General features: G+C 40.7%; 1 protein-coding gene across 1 annotated transcript in view; it reads left to right on the forward strand.

Annotated features, from left to right (window-relative positions):
• The window catches only part of LOC132010496 (phosphatidylinositol 4,5-bisphosphate 3-kinase catalytic subunit beta isoform-like), a 60341-nt gene that overhangs the window by 946 nt on the left and 39979 nt on the right, over window positions 1–19416 (forward strand). The gene's annotated exons all lie outside the window — the stretch shown is intronic.

Genomic DNA, 19416 nt, shown 5'->3' on the forward strand with positions numbered 1-19416 from the left:
GGGCTCAAGCTCACGCCCCTATTCAAGAGTCACATGCTCCACTGACTGAGCCAGCTAGGTGCCCTGGGTTGTTCACCTATTTTTAATTCCCTCTTTTGTTTTTAAGTCTTTTGGTTTAGATGACAAATTACATGGCTTATCCAGTGATTAATACATGGATGATAAGTATAGTTAACAGGGACAGACATTACCTGCCTGGGTTTATTTTGCCAGTATACTGGGCTTCTAGTCTTGCAGGCAAGTTAAGTGCTTAACATATATTTATGAAATGAATTGGCTAATTACAGCTGTGATCAGGGCTGCAGAAGTGAAATAATGACTACCTGCTTGAGTTAATTTGACAACGGAAATTTGAGAAATAGATTTAGCAGAGAATATGGAAGAAAGGAGTCATACAGACGAATCCAGTATTTTGAGGTCTGGTAGATTGAAGTATGATGATACTATGAACAGAAAAAGTAAGGAAACTATGAGGAAAGACTGGTACTAATGATCTAGTGGGTTGGACTGTAATATGATGAATTTGTTAGACAACATTTATTAAATTATAGGTAGAAGTGTTAGAATATCTCCTTAATTGTGGGAATATGAGACTGGAAATTAGAAAAAGATACTTTAGGACCTGGATATAATAGATTTTGGAGTAATCCACACATAAAGTGTCAGTTGTGAAAGTAGGTAACATTTCCAGGACGCTAGCCGAAAGAAAAATGTTAAGTGCTGGACTTTAGGAAATGCCTTTAGTAAATGAGTGGATGTTGTTAGAAAGAATCAATAAAGCAAAAATAAGAAGAAAAGTATTAAGGAGACCAGAATTAACGCAGTTTCTTTCTTTGAAGCATAGTAAAAAATTTCAGGGAGTGGCTCTTTAGAGGGATGAGATGCTGTAGAAAGATTAAGAATTTTAATACCCTGGAAAGCATAACTGAATTTAACTATTAAGAAATTATTGAGGGGCACCTAGGTGGCTTAGTCAGTTGAGTGACCAACTTTTTTTTTTTTTTTTTTTTTTTTTTTTTAAGATTTTATTTATTTGTTTGAGAGAGAGAGCATGAGAGGAGAGAGGTCAGCAGGAGAAGCGGACTCCCTGCAGGGCAGGGAGCCCGATGCGGGACTCGATCCGGCCACTCCAGGATCATGACCTGATCCGGAGGCAGTTGCTTAACCAACTGAATCACCCAGGAGCCCGTGACCAACTTTTAAATTTCAGCTCATGTCATGATCTCAGGGTTGTGAGATTGAGCCCCTCTTTGGGCTCTGTGTTAGGTGTGGAACCTGCTTAAGATTCTCTCTCCCTCCCTCTCTGCCCTTCTCCACTTTCTGTCTCTTAAAAAGAAAAGGTTATTGATAACTGAGAGAATAAATTAAGTAGACCAGGATGAATTGTAAGAGGTTAAGTAAATGGTTTTACAAACTACACAGCATAAAGAATAAAGTAGAATGTTTTTCAAGAAGTTTGTACAGTTGTGGGGACTTAGCCACATAGATATTTTTGCATTAATACATAGTATATTTTTGGTAAAGGGGAGTGATCCATTGGTAGTTTAAATATTAGAGTGATTAATTGCCAGGAGAGATAGGTTTGAGATCAAGGACGTGGGTAAAGGACGTAATTCTTACAGAAAAGTAGCAACATTTTTGCTTAGAAACCAGAGAAATAGAAGAAAATAAATCAGGGAATTTTTAGGCAAAGAGGAAGAAAACTGTGTAATTCCTTACCTTACTTTTTTTTTTTTTTTTTTTTTTTTTTAGATTTTTATTTATTTATTTGACAGAGAGAAATCACAAGTAGATGGAGAGGCAGGCAGAGAGAGAGAGAGAGAGAGAGGGAAGCAGGCTCCCTGCTGAGCAGAGAGCCCGATGCGGGACTCGATCCCAGGACCCTGAGATCATGACCTGAGCCGAAGGCAGCGGCTCAACACACTGAGCCACCCAGGCGCCCTCCTTACCTTACTTTTTTAATAAGTTAAGGATTGAGGTTATGTGCTAGGCATATAGTTAATTAGCAGTGGTGTTGGGATCCTGGGAGAAGAAAATATTTAGGGAAAATTTTGTAATCATCAAATTCACGGAATATTTGTTAAACATGTGCTTTGTGCCAGGTATTTGTATAGATAAGATCGGTTCTCATGGAGCCAATTATTAATAATGAACCAGAAAAATACCAAATTGTAATGTGATAATGAAGAGAATTTTAAAACAAGCTTCTTGGTAGAGTGACTGGGTGATTACTTCTTTTAATTAATTAATTAGTTAATTATTTTTGAAGATTTTATTTATTTATTTGACAGAGAGAGAGAGTGTGTGTGTGCACAAGCAGGGGGAGTGGCAGGCAGAGGGAGAAGGAGAGGGAGAGCAGGCTTCCTGTTGAGCAGGGAGCCCATTTTGGGGCTCAATCAGGGGACACTGGGATCATGACCTGATCCAAAAGTAGACACTTAACTGACTGAGGCATCCAGACACCCGCTTTCTTTCTTTCTTTTTTCTTTCTTTTTTTTTTTAAAGATTTTATTTCTTTATGTGACAGACAGAGATCACAAGTAGGCAGAGAGGCAGGCAGAGAGAGAGAGAGAGAGAGAGAAGCATGCTTCCTGCGGAGCAGAGAGCCCGATGCGGGGCTCGATCCCAGGACCCTGAGATCATGACCTGAGCCGAAGGCAGCAGCCCAAACCACTGAGCCACCCAGGCGCCCCCTGCTTTCTTTCTTTCTTTAAAGATTTTATTTATTAGAGCATAAGTGGGGTAAGGGACAGAGGGAGAAGGAAAAGCAGACTCCACTGAGCAGGAATCCTGATGTAGGGCTCGATTTCAGGACCTTGAGACTATGACCTGAGCCGAAGGGAGTTGCTTAACTGACTGAGCCCCCCAGGCACCTCTCGGTGGTTACTTCTGAGAAGGTGACATTAGGATAAGGTGTGAAAGACAAAAATTCAGTCACTTGAAAATAAAGCTAACATAAGAATCTCAAAGTGGAAATAAGCTTATTGTGTTGGAGGATCAGAAAAAAGTTGCATACTCTAGAACAGAATGGAAGAGGACCATAGTATCATGAGATGAAGATGAAGAAGTAGGTAGGGCAGGGCCATGTTGGTCCCTATGGCCGTGGTAAGGAGTCTAGATTCAAGGAAGTTTTTTAAGGAAGGTTTTAAGCAGAAAAATGTCTTGATATGTTACATGTTTTAATGATTACTCTGTCCACTTTATTAAAGATGGGTTATAGTAATAGAGGGGAAGCAGAAAGGTCAGAAAACTGGCTGTTGGCCAGAATTGACCAGACCAGAGATGATGGTGGAGAAGCTTGATGTGATCAGTAGTATAGAATAGAAAGGATTGCTGAGCAGTCAGTAAAGGCCCAGTTTAAGATAAGCTAGCATAACCTGGCAGGCAGTGTGAATTTAGCTTGCACAGTCGTCTGGATGGAAATGAGAAATTTGACATTGGTGGTTGAAAGAATTATCTCTAGGATTCAGGCTTGGTAAAAGGGAGTATATTAAGGGACTGGAGGCCATGATTGAGTCAGTATATATTTTTGAATATCTAGTATAACAAGAACTGTGCTAGCTGGTAGGGTTACAACAGTGAACAAAAGCAGAGGTCCCTTTCTCATGGAATGGATATTCTCATGAGGATGGAGAAGATAATAAGTTAATATATACTGTGTTGGGTGGTGATGACTATTAAGAAAAGTATATTAGGGAAATATATTAGAGAAAAGTAGATATTGATGGGGATATTGATAGGATAGATTTACTATTTCATGGGGGGTGGTTAGAGAAGACCTCTCTGATTAGGTGACATTTTAGCTGACAGATCTAAGGAAAGTAAGGAAATAGGTCAGGTAAATATTTGGATTAGGGGTTGGGGAGAGTTCCAGGCTGAAGTCACCTAAATACAAAGGCTCTGAGACTGGACTGTGCTTGATGTATTCTGGGAGCAGTAAGAGGGCCAGTATGACCTGAATGGGGTCAGTGAGGGAGGAGGTAGTGGAAGCTGACATTGTGAAAGTAGAGGAGGCTTGCTTGAGTAGAGTTGTAGACCATTGTTCAGCCTTTGCATTTTCTTTTGAGTGGTGATGGGGCTGTAGATCTAGAGGTAAGGATGTGGGAGGAGTGAAAGACAAAGCTATAGCTGAGTGGTGTAACTTGTAGCTAATGAACAGTGAGGCCAGATGTTTGGAGTATCTGAAAGTGCTGGTAATAGAAGGGGGTGCACAATAAAACAGATTTTTTAGTATAAAAACTAGAACACAACTTCCTTTACCAGTTTCATCTGCCAGAACTACTATCCATCTCCAGAACTTTTTCATCATCCCAAACTGAAACTACAGTAAATAGTAACTTCCCATTGCTCTCTCATTCTAATCTCTGTTAACCATTGTACTGCTTTCTGTCTCTATGAATTTGCCTCTAATAGGTAGCTTATGTAAGTGGAATCAAACAGTATTCGTCTTTTTGAGGCTGGTTTATTTCACATACCATAATGTCCTCAAAGTTCATCCATGGTGTAGCATGTATCACTGTATCCTTTTTAAAGGCTGGATAATAGTTGATTGTATGTATATACCACATTTTGTTTATCCAAATTTTGTTTTTTTTGACCTTTGGTTATTGGTAGTAATATTACTTGCATTGCAGGGTGAGTCCCTGCTTTTAATGCTTTTTAAAATTTATTAAAAAAATTTTTTTTTTCAAGATTTTATTTACTTATTTGACAGAGTGAGAGAGAGCAAGAGAGGGAACTCAAGCAGGGGTGGTGGGAGAGGGAGAAGCAGGCTTCCCACTGAGCAGGGAGCCTGATGTGGGGTTGATCCCAGGACCCTGGGATCATGACCTGAGCCAAAGGCAGATGCTTAATGACTGAGCCACCCAGGCGCTCTTTTGCCTTTTTTTTTTAAATTTTTTTAAAGATTTATTTATATTTGAGCGAGTGGGGTACAAGGAGCAAAGGGAGTGGGAGAAGGAGAGAGAGACAAGTAGATTCTCTGCTAAGCCCAGAGCCTGATGTCGGGCTTGATCTCCTGACCTTGAGATCATGACCCAAGCTGAAATCAGGAGTCACATGTATAACTGATTGAGTCACCCAGGTGCCCCCTACTTTTAATTCCTTTGGGTAGTGGAATTTTTGGATGATATGGTAAGTCTGTGTTGAAATTTTTGAGGAACTGCCATGTTCTCCCACAGCGGTTGCACCATTTTACCTTACCACCACTAATATACAAGGGTTACAATTTGTAGTTTACTTTTGGTTTTGAGTAGTGGAATGTTATAATTATGCATATTTTCTTAGAAGAGTATATATCATAGATTGTTTTTAGTAGTTATAGAAGTAACACAAATCCTCATGCTCTGCTATAGGATCAGAACTGGTAAAGGAAGTTGTGTTCTAGTTAAATTCTAGTGAGAGAGCCTCACAAGAATTAAAGTTCTGGAGGCTTAAAAAGAGTATGTTGCGAGAAATGAATGGATACTGCGTCTGTGTAGCTTGGCTCTGATATCTAATATACTAGGACCTTCATTTGGATCTGGAGAAAGCTTTATGTTTTGATTAGTAGGCAGGAATAACTATAATTTCCCAGGGTAGGACAAGATGATTAAATGATCTGGAATGACTACCCCCCTGCCCCCCAGCAAAGAGTATACTTGTTAACTTATGAGATTAGAAATTTTATAAGGAGGTTGGGAAATTTTCATCTTGCTGTTGACTAACACATTGTGTAACAGTTCAGGAAAGATATTGTCTGCTTATTTATTTATTAAAGATTTTACTTATTTATTTGAGAGAGAGAATGAGAGAGAGAGAACATGAGATGGGTGAGGGTCAGAGGGAGAAGCAGACTCCCTGTTGAGTAGGGAGCCTGATGCGAGTCTTGATCCTGGGACTCCAAAATCATGACCTGAGCTGAAGGTAGTCACTTAACCAACTGAGCCACCCAGGCGCCCCAAGATATTGTCTGTTTATTTTTTATTTTTATTTCTTTTTAGATTTTATTTATTTATTTGACAGAGAGAGAGATCACAAGTAGGCAGAGAGGCAGGCAGAGAGAGAGAGGGGGAAAACAGGCTGCCCACTGAGCAGAGAGCCTGATGCGGGACTTGATCCCAGGACCCTGAGACCAGGACCTGAGCCGAAGGCAGACGCTTAACCCACTGAGCCACCCAGGCGCCCTGATATTGTCTGTTAGATGAATAGTAGACCAATAAGTATTAAGGGAAAAAATGTTGATGGGGTTATAGCTCTTACTGTGGTTTTTGAAGCTTTGCACCATGCTTGTAATTGTCATTAAGATTTGTAAATTTTGAAGTAGATCATATTCTTGTCTTCAATATTGCTGTAATTATGCTTTTTGTTGGTAAATGATATGTTTTAATTTAAAAAAGTTTATTTTATGGGGGGCCTAGGTAGCTTGGTTGGTTAAATGTTTGCCTTTGGCTCAAGTCATGATCCCTGGGTCTTGGGACTCAGCCCTGCTCTGGGCTCCTTGCTCAGCAGGGAGCCTGCTTCTCCCTCTCCCTCTGCCTGCTGCCTCATCCACTTTGTACTCTCTCTCTCTAAAATAAATAAATAAAATCTTAAAAAAAACACATACTTTAGACACTTATCATGTTACATGAACACTGTGAATAAACTGAGTGGTTTAAACTTGCCTTCCGGTCTTTACTAATTCCTCTTCCTCCAGTTCTTGTCTTTGCCTCAGGGTTCTTTTTCTTTATGTGTAGTGAATGTTTATGCAGTTAGAAAAAAATGTTCATAAAGATCATATTGTTGAGTGCCTGCTGTTTCTGGTCCTTTGATAACATGGTTTTTGCTTTTACTCAGATAATAACTGTGGTCAGATTGTCCATATAGTCTACCATAGACAGTGAGGATATTGTGAAAGAAATTCTGACTATCTGTGTAGCATGACCTTTCAAAACTGTTTTCTTTGCTGCAAGCATCTCACTTAGCCTTTTGACTGCCACATGAGAGAGGAAGTAGTATATAAAGGGCAATATAAATGGCTGCCTTGTTGATGTCAATACAGTTTTCCAATGTAACAACATGCTCTTATGTTGCATATATTATTAAATATGATTATTTTGTTTATGTGGAGGAATAACAGTTTTCATGCATAATACAGAGTATATTTTAAGTATAATTATAAGTATTATTATAGTTAAAACTGAAATAGAAAATAATTTATGTGGGGCGCCTAGCTTGCATGTGACTTGATATCTTGGGGTCATAAAGTTGAGCCCCACATTGGATGAAGAGGTTACTTAAAAATAAATGAAAACTTGGGGTGCGTGGGTGGCCCCGTGGGTTAAGCCTCTGCCTTCGGCTCAGGTCATGATCTCGGGGTCCTGGGATCGAGTCCCGCATCGGGCTCTCTGCTCAGCAGGGAGCCTGCTTCCCTTTCACTCTCTCTGCCAACCTCTCTGCCTACTTGTGATCTCTCTCTGTCAAATAAATAAATAAAATCTTTAAAAAAAAGAAAACTTTAATAATCTATGTTACTTTGAAAAAAGATCTTAATTTTTTTTTTAAGATTTATTAATTTATTCGACAGAGATCACAAGTAGGCAGAGAGGCAGGCAGAGAGAGAAGGGGAAGCAGGCTCCCTGCTGAGCAGAGAGCCTGATGTGGGGCTCGATCCCAGGACCCCGAGATCATGACCTGAGCCGAAGGCAGAGGCGTTAACCCATTGAGCCACCCAGGTGCCCAAAAGATCTTAATTTTTTTATTCAGAATTTTTAAAAATTCAGTTTTAGAATTACTAATGATTGAGGATTATTATATACAGACCATGACTACAAATCCACTTTTTTTGTGGGCAGAGATTTCAAAGCAACATTGGAGGTATCTTTCTGCTGTTCCTGAGCAATTAAGAGATTTTTCTTTAAACTCTGTTGGGCCTCTAGAATTGTTGAATTACTGTGTTGAATACATGAAATTAATATAACATTGTATGTCAACTATTTATCAGTTAAAAAACCCAGTGCTGTGAAAGGGCCTGGGGAATATGAATAAGCACCAGCATGTTTTTTATTTTTATTAAAGGTTTCATTTATTTTTCTAGGAGAGGGGGAGGGGTGAAGGACGGGAGGGAGAGAGAGACTCTCAAGCCGACTCCCTGCTGAGCTTAGCACCTCCCTGGGGCTGGATCCCAGGACCCCAATTTCATGACCTGAGGGGAAGTCAGGAGGTGAATTCCCAGCTGACTGAGCCACCCAGGGACTCCTGCACCAGCCTGATTTTAAACTTTAATCTTATTTTCAGGTAATAGCTTAGTTTTATAATGTTTGTATTTATTTATTCATCATTCAGCAGATGGTTACTCGTGTCTGATATCAGGCATTGTACAGAACCTGAAAGATAAAAGAGCTTGTCCTTGTTGTCAGGAACTCACTATTTAGATATTAGCAAGGGTAATAGGAATAAAGTTTGGTGGAATTATAACTCCTATGTCAGTTAGCTGCTAATGTCAGTTCCCTCCCAGAATCTAGAGGTAACAACAAAGGTTATAAGGAGAAGCAGTAAGGGCATGAGGATGGTTGAGATTCTTAGGTTGGAGCAGTGCTGGAGGAGAAGTAACTGCAGGTGACAGGAGAAATCTGGAGCTTGGGTTTAGTCATCACCAACACAGAGGTCACAGAGCAAAATGGGGTGTGGGTTCCACCATCAAATGCATTCTGTATGCTAGGTGCTGCCTAGGAGCTTTACATATGGTATTGCTTTCAGTCCACTTAAAGAAGTGTGAAATTTAGCATGTATACAGAAGATCAGATGAAAACTGAAATACATAATTTAAAAAACAATAAAAATAAAACCTCTGTGCATATAGCTAGGCAAATCCTGTGTCTTGTTGTAGCATATTTTTCTTCCTTTCCCCAAGCTACACTTAGATGAATATTTTATTTTCTTACTTTTTGTTTCTTTCCTTTTTTTTTTCCTTAAAGATTTTATTTATTTATTTGACACACAGAGATCACAAGTACGCAGAGAGGCAGGCAGAGAGAGAGAGGGGAGGGGAAGCAGGCTCCCTGCTGAGCAGAGAGCCTAATGTGGGGCTTGGGCCTAGGACCCTGAGATCATGACCTGAGCTGAAGGCAGAGGCTCAACCCACTGAGCCACCCAGGTGCCCCTGTTTCTTTCCTATTTTGGGGAGGGGGTGGGAAGGACTGAGGGAGAGGGAGAGGGAGAGAGTCTTAAGGAGACTCCACTGTGAGCACAACTCCTGACATAGGGCTTAGTCTCACAACCCTGAGGTCATGACCTGAGCCAAAATCAAGATTCAGATGCTTAATCTGACTGAGCCACCCAGGCACCCCAACCTCGTTTTTCTTTATAGCTTTACCATCTGTATGTATATCTCTGAAAAATATTTAACATATTTGTACTTAAGTAAATGGAATCACATTGTATATATATTTTTTCTCTTAACATTGTACGCTTCATCAGGGTAATGTGTATAGGTATATTATGCTAATTTTCCATATTGTAAAATATTCAGTACAAGTTACTGATCCATTCTATTAATGTATGTTTAGGTTGTGTCCAGTTTTCAAATATTGTGGACAGTTCCACACTGAACATTCATGTACATGGGACATCATTGATTAAGAGTTTTTCAAGGATATGTACTTAGTAAAAGAATTTTTGATTCCAGACTCTGAAAGAGGTTGAATCAGTTTATTCTCCCACTAGTAGTGATCTATGAAATGGTGTCTTCTTTTGGTTTTAATTTATTACATTACCTTGATGACTAATGAGGTTGAACATTCCCCCCCACCATATTTTAAGGATTTTTTGAGCTGCTATGAAATTTGTGTTTAATAATTGTTATTATTATTAAAATTTTTTTTTATTTATTTGACAGACAGATTACAAGTAGGCAGAGAGGCAGGCAGAGAGAGAGGAGGAAGCAGGCTCCCTGCTCAGCAGAGAGCCCGATGCGGGGCTCGATCCCAGGACCCTGAGATCATGACCTGAGCCGAGGGCAGGGGCTTAACCCACTGAGCCACCCAGGCACCCCTGTGTTTAATTATTTTGCCCATTTTTCTCTTGGGCTCATGAATTTTACATATTTATTTTCTCACCAAAAGTTATAAAAATTGTTTATTTGATTAATTTTTGTTTTTTTATTTTTTTATTTTTTAATGCTTTTTAAAAAAATTTTTTTTTTTTAAGATTTTATTTATTTATTTGAGAGAGAGATAGTGAGAGAGAGCATGAGCGAGGAGAAGGTCAGAGGGAGAAGCAGACTCCCCGTGGAGCTGGGAGCCTGATGTGGGACTTGTCCCGGGACTCCGGGATCATGACCTGAGCTGAAGGCAGTTGAACAACCAACTGAGCCACCCAGGCGTCCCTCATTCAGTCTTTTTTTAAAAAAAGATTTATTTGTTATTTTAAAGAGAGAGTGTGGGTGGGGAGAAGGGGAGAGAGACTCCCAAGTAGACTTTTCACTGAACATGTCAGTTGAAGCAGGGCTCCATCTCATGACCATGAGATTATGACCTGAGCCAGAACCAAGAGTTGGACTTAGCTGACTGAGCCACCCAGGCACCTCTCACATGTCTTTCCTTTATAGAATCTTTTCACTGGCTAAACTTAAAATATAATATTGAGGGGCTCCTGGGTGGCTCAGTGGGTTAGGGCCTCTGCCTTCAGCTCAGGTCATGATCCCCGGGTTCTGGGATCGAGCCCCATGTCAGGCTCTCTGCTCAGCAGGGAGCCTGCTTCCCTTCCTCCCTCTTTGCCTGCCTCTCTGCCTACTTGTGATCTCTGTCTGTCAAATAAATGAATAAAATCTTTACAAAAAAAAAAGGGGGGGGAACATGAAGTTCCTAAGAGGAGGATCGTGTGATAATACATGACAGCTCCCGCCTTACCCCTCATATATCTTTTTTTTTTTTTTTTAAGATTTTATTTATTTATTTGACAGACAGAGATTCTTGATGTCTCAGGTCCATGATATCTGGGCCTCAGGTGAAGAAACTCATAATCTGGAGTCAGGAAGGCCTGTTCACTCAGAAGTCTGGCTTTGGTGCTGGCAGTCAGTGGAGGTTGGTCAGACCACCTACACGTGGCTTTTAGAATGACCATCTCACAAGCAAGTGTCTTAAGAAATGACAGGTCGAAACTACCAGTTTTTTTTTTTTTTTAATTTATAAAATTTAAATTCAATTTATTAACATATAATGTATATTAGTTTCAGAGGTAGAAGTCAGTCTTTTTTTTTTTTTAATATTTATTTATTTATTTGAGAAAGAGAGAGAGAAAACAGAAGCAGGGAGGAGTCTCAGAGGGAGAGGGAGAAACAGACTCCCAGCTGACCCAGGAGCCTGATGTAGATCTCCATGTGGGGCTCAGTCCTAGGACCTGGAGATCATGACCTGAGCCAAAGGCAGAGACTTAACGAACTGAGCCATTCAGGTGCCCCTTTCAGTCTTATATAATAACTGGGGTTTGTTACATCAGATGTCCTTGATGTCCATCACCCAGTTATTCCATCCATCCCCTGCCCCCCAGCAACCCTCAGTTTGTTTCCTGTGATTAAGAGTCTCTTATGGTTTGTCTCCCTCTCTAGTTACTTCTTGTTTCATTTTTTCCTCTTTCCCCTGTGATCCTCTGCCTTGTTTCTTAAATTCTAATATGAATGAGATCATATGATAAAATTGTCTTTCTCTGATTGACTTATTTCGCTTAGCATAATACTCTCTAGTTCCATCTACGTTGTTGCAGTTGGCAAGAGTTCATTTTTCTGGTGCCTGAGAGGTATTCCATTGTGTGTATATATACCACATCTTCTTTATCCATTCATCTGTCAATGGATATTTAGGCTGTTTACATAGTTTGGCTGTTGTGGGCATTGCTGCTATAAACACTGGGGTGCACGTGCCCCTTCGGATCACTACATTTGTATCTTTGAGGTAAATACCCAGTAGTACAATTGCTGGGTAGTAGGGTGGCTCTATTTTCAACTTTTTGAGGAACCTGAATGCTGTTTTCCAGAGTGGCTGCACCAGCATACATTCTCACCAGTGAGGCTAGGTCTTCTAGTATTATGTTGAACAAAACTACCAATTTCTTAAACCTAGGTCCAGATACTAGTATAGCATTACCATGCTTTATTTAATTGGCCAAAGAGAGCTCAGGTAAGAGGAAAGAGCATAGTCCTCAATTCTCAGTAGAAGGAAAAAAAAGTGAAGAATAGTAGGAAGTTAGAGGAGAAATAAAGGAGAAGGAATAGAAGTAAAGGAATTTGGGGGGCTTTTAAAAAATCATTGCAGGTCACTAGGCAGAACTCTTTATCATGTAATTACAGTGTTTTGCAGCTAGGTTTTATATTTATTTATTTATTTTTTTAGTTAAAGATTCTATTTTATTTATTATTTTTATTGAGAGAGAGAGCAAGAGTGAGCACAAGCAGTGGGGAAGGGCAGAGATGAGAGGAAGGAGCAGACTCCCTACTAAGCAGGTAGCCCCACATAGGGCTTCATCCCAGGACCCTGAGACCATGACCCCTTGAGCAAAGGCAGATGCGCAACTGACTGAGCCAGACGCACAACTGACTGAGCCACCCAGGCACCCCAGATTTTATTTATTTATTAGAGAGAGAGAGAGAGAGTACATGGGTTCAGAGCAGGAGGAGGGACAGAGGGAGAGGGAGAAACAGACTCCCTGCTGAATAGGGAGCCAGATGCGAGTCTGGATTCCAGGACCCTGAAGTCATTATCTGAGCCCAAGGCAGACAGATGCCCAACCTACTGAGCCACCCAGGTGCCCTTGCAGCTAGTGTTTAAATATTCCATTAGATTGTTTTGTTTCTTTTTTTTTTTTTTTTTTTTTTTTTTTAAGATTTTATTAATCAATTTTTCAGAGAGAGAGAGAGAACATGAGGGAGAGCACAAGCAGACGCAGGGGAGAAGCAGACTCCCCACCGCGCAGGGAGCCAGATGCGGGACTCAATCCCCAGACCATGGAATCATGACCTGAGCTGAAGGCAGCCACTTAACCGACTGAGCCACCCAGGCGTCCCGATTGTTTTGTTTCTTAAAGCCTTCTTTCATTGCTAATGTTTTAGCCATTCCGTTTTAAATTTTTTGAGAGTATTCCCTCAGTTTCCAGATGGTGTCCTTTTTGAAGCTGAGAAATAGTCAAATGAACCTCAATAGTAACTTTAATTTTATTATTATTTTTTTAAAGATTTCATTTATTAAGTGAGAGAGGGAGAGTACAAGTGGGGAGAGGGGCAAAGGGAGGGGGAGAAGCAGGCTTCTCGCTGAGCAGGGAGCCTGATGTGGGGCTTGATTCCATGACCTGAGTGGAAGGCAGATGCTTAACCAACTATACCACTCGGGCACCCTGTAAGTTTTCCTTTAATAATAATAAAAAAAGACAAGAGGAAAAGTATAGGTTGGTTTTAAGAGCTGAATACAATCAGGAAACATTTTTTTTGTCTCGTTTTTGTATTAGTGATATGAAATTGATACTGACATTTTCCATTTTATTTTCTCTCATTCATTTTTTTTTTTTTTTTAAAGATTTTATTTATTTACTTGACAGAGAGAGATCACAAGTAGGCAGAAAGGCAGGCAGAGAGAGAGAGAGGAAGAAGCAGGCTCCCTGCCGAGCAGAGAGCCCGATGCGGGACTCGATCCCAGGACCCTGAGATCATGACCTGAGCTGAAGGCAGCGGCTTAACCCACTGAGCCACCCAGGCACCCTCATTCATTTTGATAGTAAGTGATGTGGGGTGGGTGGTATAAATGAATAAAATGAAAATCACACTCCATAAGAAAACAGTATTTTATTTCATTTTATTTATTTTATAATACTTTATTTATTTGAGAGAGAAAGAGCGCAAACAGGGTGAAGGGTTACAGGGAGAGGGAGAAGCAGGCTTCCCACTGAGCAGGGAGCCCTGTTTGCTGCTGTATCCCATGACCTGAGCTGAAGGCAGATGCTCAATGACTGAGCCACCCAGGTGCCTCCAAAACAGTATTTTAAATGGTATATTAAGAAGAGAAGAGAAAAAAATAATGTTGTTTCAACACCAACAAATAGGACAACCTTAAAGAAATAGATAAATTCCTAGAACCATACAATCAACCAAGACTGAATGAATTGTGACGTAGAAAACCTGAATAGACAGATTACTGGTAAGAAGAATGAGTCAGTAACTAAAAACCTCCCAACAAACAACATTCTAGACCAGATGGCTTCGCTTGTGAATTCTACCAAACATTTAAAGAAAAATTAATACCAGTCCTTCTCAGCCTCTTCCAAATAAACAGAAGAGGAGGGAACTCTCACAAACTCATTTTATGAGACCAGCTTTTTACTGACACCAAAACCAGATAAGGGCCCACAAGAAAAGAAAATTATAGGCCAATATTCCTGATGAACATGCATTAAAAAATGCTCGTTGAAATATTAACAAACTGGGGTGCCTGGGTGGCTTAGTCGAAATGTCTGCCTTTGGCTTAGGTTGTGATCCTAGGGTCCTGGGATTGAGCCCCAGAAAACTGGACAGCGACATATAAAGGAATGAAGCTGGATCTCTGTCTTAGACCATAGATAAAAATTAACTCAATACAGATTAAAGAAGTGAACTTAAGACCTGAATCCATAAATTTTTAGATGAAAACATAGGTGGTAAGCCCTCCTACTTTGATTTTGGCAGTGATATTTTGGATTTTATGATGAGTTTTTTTGGATTTGACACCAAAAGCAAAGGGGAAAAAGCAAAAATAAATGGGACTAAATCAAACTAAAAAACTTCCATACAGCAGAGGAAACCGTCAATAAAATGAAAAGGCAGGGTACCTGGGTGGCTCAGTGGGTTAAGCCTCTGTCTTTGGCTCAGGTCATGGTCTCAGGGCCCTGGGATCCAGCCCTGCATGGGTCTCTTTGCTCAGCAGGGAGCCTGCTTTCTGCTCTCTCTCTGCCTGCCTCTGGGCCTACTTGTGATCTCTCTCTCTGTCAAATAAGTAAATAAAATCTTAAAAAAAAAAAATCCCTGAGAGAAACTTAACGTTTCCTGCAGAAGAAAATAAAAAAGGAAAAAAAAATAAAAGGCAGCCTACCAGATGGGAGAAAATATTTGCAGAGGGTTTAATATTCAAAAGATACAAAGAACCCATACAAGTTACTAGACACCCCCCTCCCCCCGCCACCAGGTGGCAGATACCTGAATAGATAGATATTTTTCCAGAGAAGACCTACAGATGTCTCACAGGTACTTGGAGATTTGCCCAGTATCGCTAAGCATCAACGAAATTTAAATAAAAAACCACACGGTAATCACCTCACCCTGTTAGAATGGTTGGTATCAAAAAGACAGGCAGTAACAAATACTGGTGAGAATGTGGAGAAAAGGGATCCCTTGTGTAGTGTTGGTGGAAATGTAAATTGGTGGAACCATAACGGAAAATAGTGTGAAGATTGCTCCTAAAATTAAAAATAGAGAACTACTGTCTGATCCAGCAATCCCACTTCTGGGTATTTATCTGAAGGAAACAAAAAATAGTAACAGAAAAAGATGTCTGCATGCCTCTGTTCATTGTAGCATTGTTTACAATAGCCAAGATGTAGAAGCAGCCTAAGTTTCCATTGATGGATGAACGGATAAAGAAGTTATGGTGTGTATACACACACACACACACACACACACACAGGAATATTATTCAGCCATAAAAAGAAGGAAATCTTACCATTTCCAACAACATGGATAGATCTTGAGGGCATTTGCTAAGGGAAATAATTCAGAGAATGACAAATACTGTATGATGTCACTTACATGTTGAATTTTTTAAAATTCCCCAAACCAAACTAATCAATAAATAGAACAAATTGGTGATTGCCAAAGGCATGGTGGGGTGTAGGCAAAATGGGTAAAGGGGGTCGAAAGGTACAAACTTCTAGATATAAATAAGTCATGAAGAGTGTATTATACAGCATGGTAACTGTAGTTAATAATACTGCATTACATAATTGAAAGTTGCTAAGAGAGTAGCATGACCTTCTCATGACAAGGGAAAAATGCCTTTTATTTAAAAAAATTTTTTTTAAACATTGGGGCTCCTGGATTGCTCAGTTGGTTAAGCAGCTGCCTTCAGCTTGGGTCATGATCCCAGCATCCTGGGATTGAGACCCGGATCAGGCTCCTTGCTCAGCGGGGAGTCTGCTGCTTCCTACCCCTGCTGTTGTGCTCTCACTTGCTCTCTTGCTCTCTCTTTCTCCCTCTCAAATAAGATAGATTTTTAAAGATTTTACTTATTTGAGAGGGAAAGAGAAAAAGCAGAAGCAGCATGCTCATGTGAGCCAGGGAGGGGAGGCAGAGGGGAGAGAATCTCAAGCGTGAGCTCAGTTCTACCACCCTGAGATTATAACCTGATCTGAAATCAAGAGGGGATGCTCTCAATCAAGGGATCCACCCAGACATGTTTGGTGTTTTAAAAATGGTGTTTTAGGGGCGCCTGGGTGGCTCAGTGGGTTAAGCCGCTGCCTTCGGCTCAGGTCATGATCTCAGAGTCCTGGGATCGAGCCCCACATCGGGCTCTCTGCTCAGCGGGGAGCCTGCTTCCTCCTCTCTCTCTGCCTGCCTCTCTGCCTGCTTGTGATCTCTGTCTGTCAAATAAATAAATAAAATCTTTAAAATAAAATAAAATAAAATAAAAAAAAATAAAAATGGTGTTTTAAAAATAATGCTGTAGGGGCGCCTGGGTAGCTCAGTGGGGTTACAGCCTCTGCCTTCGGCTCAGGTCATGATCTTAGAGTCCTGGGATTGAGCCCTGCATCGGTTTCTCTGCTCAGTGAGAAGCCTGCTTCTCTTCCTCTCTCTCTCTGTCTGCCCCTCTGCCTACTTGTGATCTCTGTCAAATAAATAAATAAAATCTTTTAAAAAAAACGCTGTATTTGAAGTTTTTGTTTTCTTTTTTTTTAAAGTTTTATTTACTTATTTGACAGAAAGAGATCACAAGTAGGCAGAAAAGCAGGCAGAGAGAGATGGAGAAGCATGCTCCCTGCAGATCAGAGAGCCTGATGCGGGGTTCGATCCCAGGACCGTGAGATCATGACCTGAGCCGAAGGCAGAGGCTTAACCCACTGAGCCACCCAGGCGTTCCTGTATTTGAGGTTTATGAAACAAAATGTGGTTTATTAGATTAACTATAGGATATTGTTCCAAATTAAATGCAGGACAGTAGCCAGAAGTGGTTTGAAGCATAAATAGATGAAGATTTCAGATTTTTTAAAAAAAGATTTTATTTATTTACTTATTTGAGAGAGAGAGAGAGAAAGAGTGAGCATAGAAGCAGGGGGAAGAGGTGGAGAGAGAGGGAGAAGCTGGCTTATGGTGAGCAGGGAGGCCAAGGACCCCGAGATATTGACCTGAGGTAAAGGCATATGCTTAGCTGGCTGAACCACCCAGGCACCCCAAGATTTCAGTTTTTTGAGAAACTAGACATAGTGACATATGATGACTTATACTCCAAACCATGTAACTTCTAGTACTTGTTCTGTTGAGCACAGGTCGTTGGTTGAGGCAATGTGTGGCCATGGGGGTGGGGTTTCATGACAGCAATACTGTGTTGCTGCCTCACCTTTTCAGGTGAGGTCTTCTGATCCCTAGACACTACTTTCCAACCTCCTGTGTGAAGTTTAGGCAGGTACTTTATATTTCTCATTTACAGTAGTCTATCCTTATCTCTTGTGATTGAAGCTCTGTGGGGGTTGAGGTAGAAAACATTAATAGTAATATGAGCCTTTACTTTCTTTCTCTCTCTCTCTCTCTCTCTCGGTTTTATTGCCTCTAGTAGTTTCAGACGGTGCACCATCTGAATGAAACAGAACAGACAGATCTCCCATTCATCTGTCTCAACCAATCTAAATGCTTTGTTACTGGCTGGGTTGCAAATTGGTCTTTGTTTTATTTTTGTAATTCCCTCTTCTCCCAGTCACGTGTGTGACTGTGGTGTCTTAAAAAGTGTAAGTAATGGGGCACCTGGATGGCTCAGTGGGTTAAAGCCTCTGTCTTCGGCTTAGGTCATGATTCCAGGGTCCTGGGCTCAAGCCCTGCATCAGGCTCTCTGCTCAGCGGGGAGCCTGCTTCCTCCCCTCTCTGCCTGCCCCTCTGCCTACTTGTGATCTCTGTCTGTCAAATAAATAAAATCTAAAAAAAAAAAAAAAAGGAAAAAAAAGTGTAAGTAATAAATATTTATTATTTTTTTTTAAAAGATTTTATTTATTTATTTGACAGAGAGAGATCACAAACAGGCAGAGAGGCAGGCAGAGAGAGAGGAGGAAGCAGGCTCCCCACGGAGCAGAGAGCCCGATGCGGGGCTCGATCCCAGGACCCTGGGATCATGACCTGAGCCGAGGGCAGCGGCTTAACCCACTGAGCCACCCAGGCGCCCCAATATTTATTAATTTGAATTCCAATTTTTTCCCTGTCTTTTTCTCTTGATCAACGCCTAGCGCTGAGATTACACTATCAGCCTGCCTCTACTGATTTACCATGTCCTCTAGATAGAATAGACAGTGAAAGAAGAGAGTTGGCAGCAACCTCTTTAATTTTTCCTGGCTTTTAAGATTTTTTCAAACTCTGTTTACTGTCAGTAGTGAAGAGGAAATGAAAGACAGAAGCATTTTGTCATTCATGGCTAGATAGCTTAGGAGGATAATTTTCTCTGAAGAAAAGCATTTAAACAGACAAATACTTGCATAGACCAAAGTTAAATTAGTATCTCAAGTAGTAATCCTGAAATGGCTTGGGAGAAATGCCAGCTTTTTAGGATGCTGTTTGAATTTCTGTGTATTACAACTTATTTTCATAATGACAACGGACAGAACTAAAAGGTTTGGAGCCTGGAGTAGTTCTTTTTTCTACAGCTGTAAAGCTATTTAAAATTCTTCTCATGTTACTGTTTGCCATCCAGATGGCTTTTTGGCACTGACTCAGTTCCTGGATGTGAGGGCTGTTGGTTAGTTACTCACCAGCATCACCATACACTTGTACAGTTTGGCTCATGACTCACTCACACAGTACTTAACATGTGGATATCCTTTGCTCGATACAGTCATTTCTGATTGTCATTATGTCACTTGTTATAAATAGGTACCAGAATTGATTGGATAACATTTCTGGGATGAAGATGGTTGATATCCCCCTCCCCTACCAAAAGAAAAAGACACCCAGTGAGTCTTTTGGACCCCCATTGCCTCTGTATTGAGATACAGAAGTTGTCTAGATGAAACTTCTGTCTAAAATATGTATCTGGGGGCGCCTGGGTGGCTCAATGGGTTAAGCCGCTGCCTTCGGCTCAGGTCATGATCTCAGGGTCCTGGGATCGAGTCCCGAATTGGGCTCTCTCTGCTCAGCAGGGAGCCTGCTTCCTCCTCTCTCTCTCTCTGCCTCTCTGCCCACTTGTGATT

This window comes from Mustela nigripes, chromosome 2, assembly GCF_022355385.1.
Source record: "Mustela nigripes isolate SB6536 chromosome 2, MUSNIG.SB6536, whole genome shotgun sequence".
In the NCBI taxonomy this organism is placed as follows: Eukaryota; Metazoa; Chordata; class Mammalia; order Carnivora; family Mustelidae; genus Mustela; species Mustela nigripes.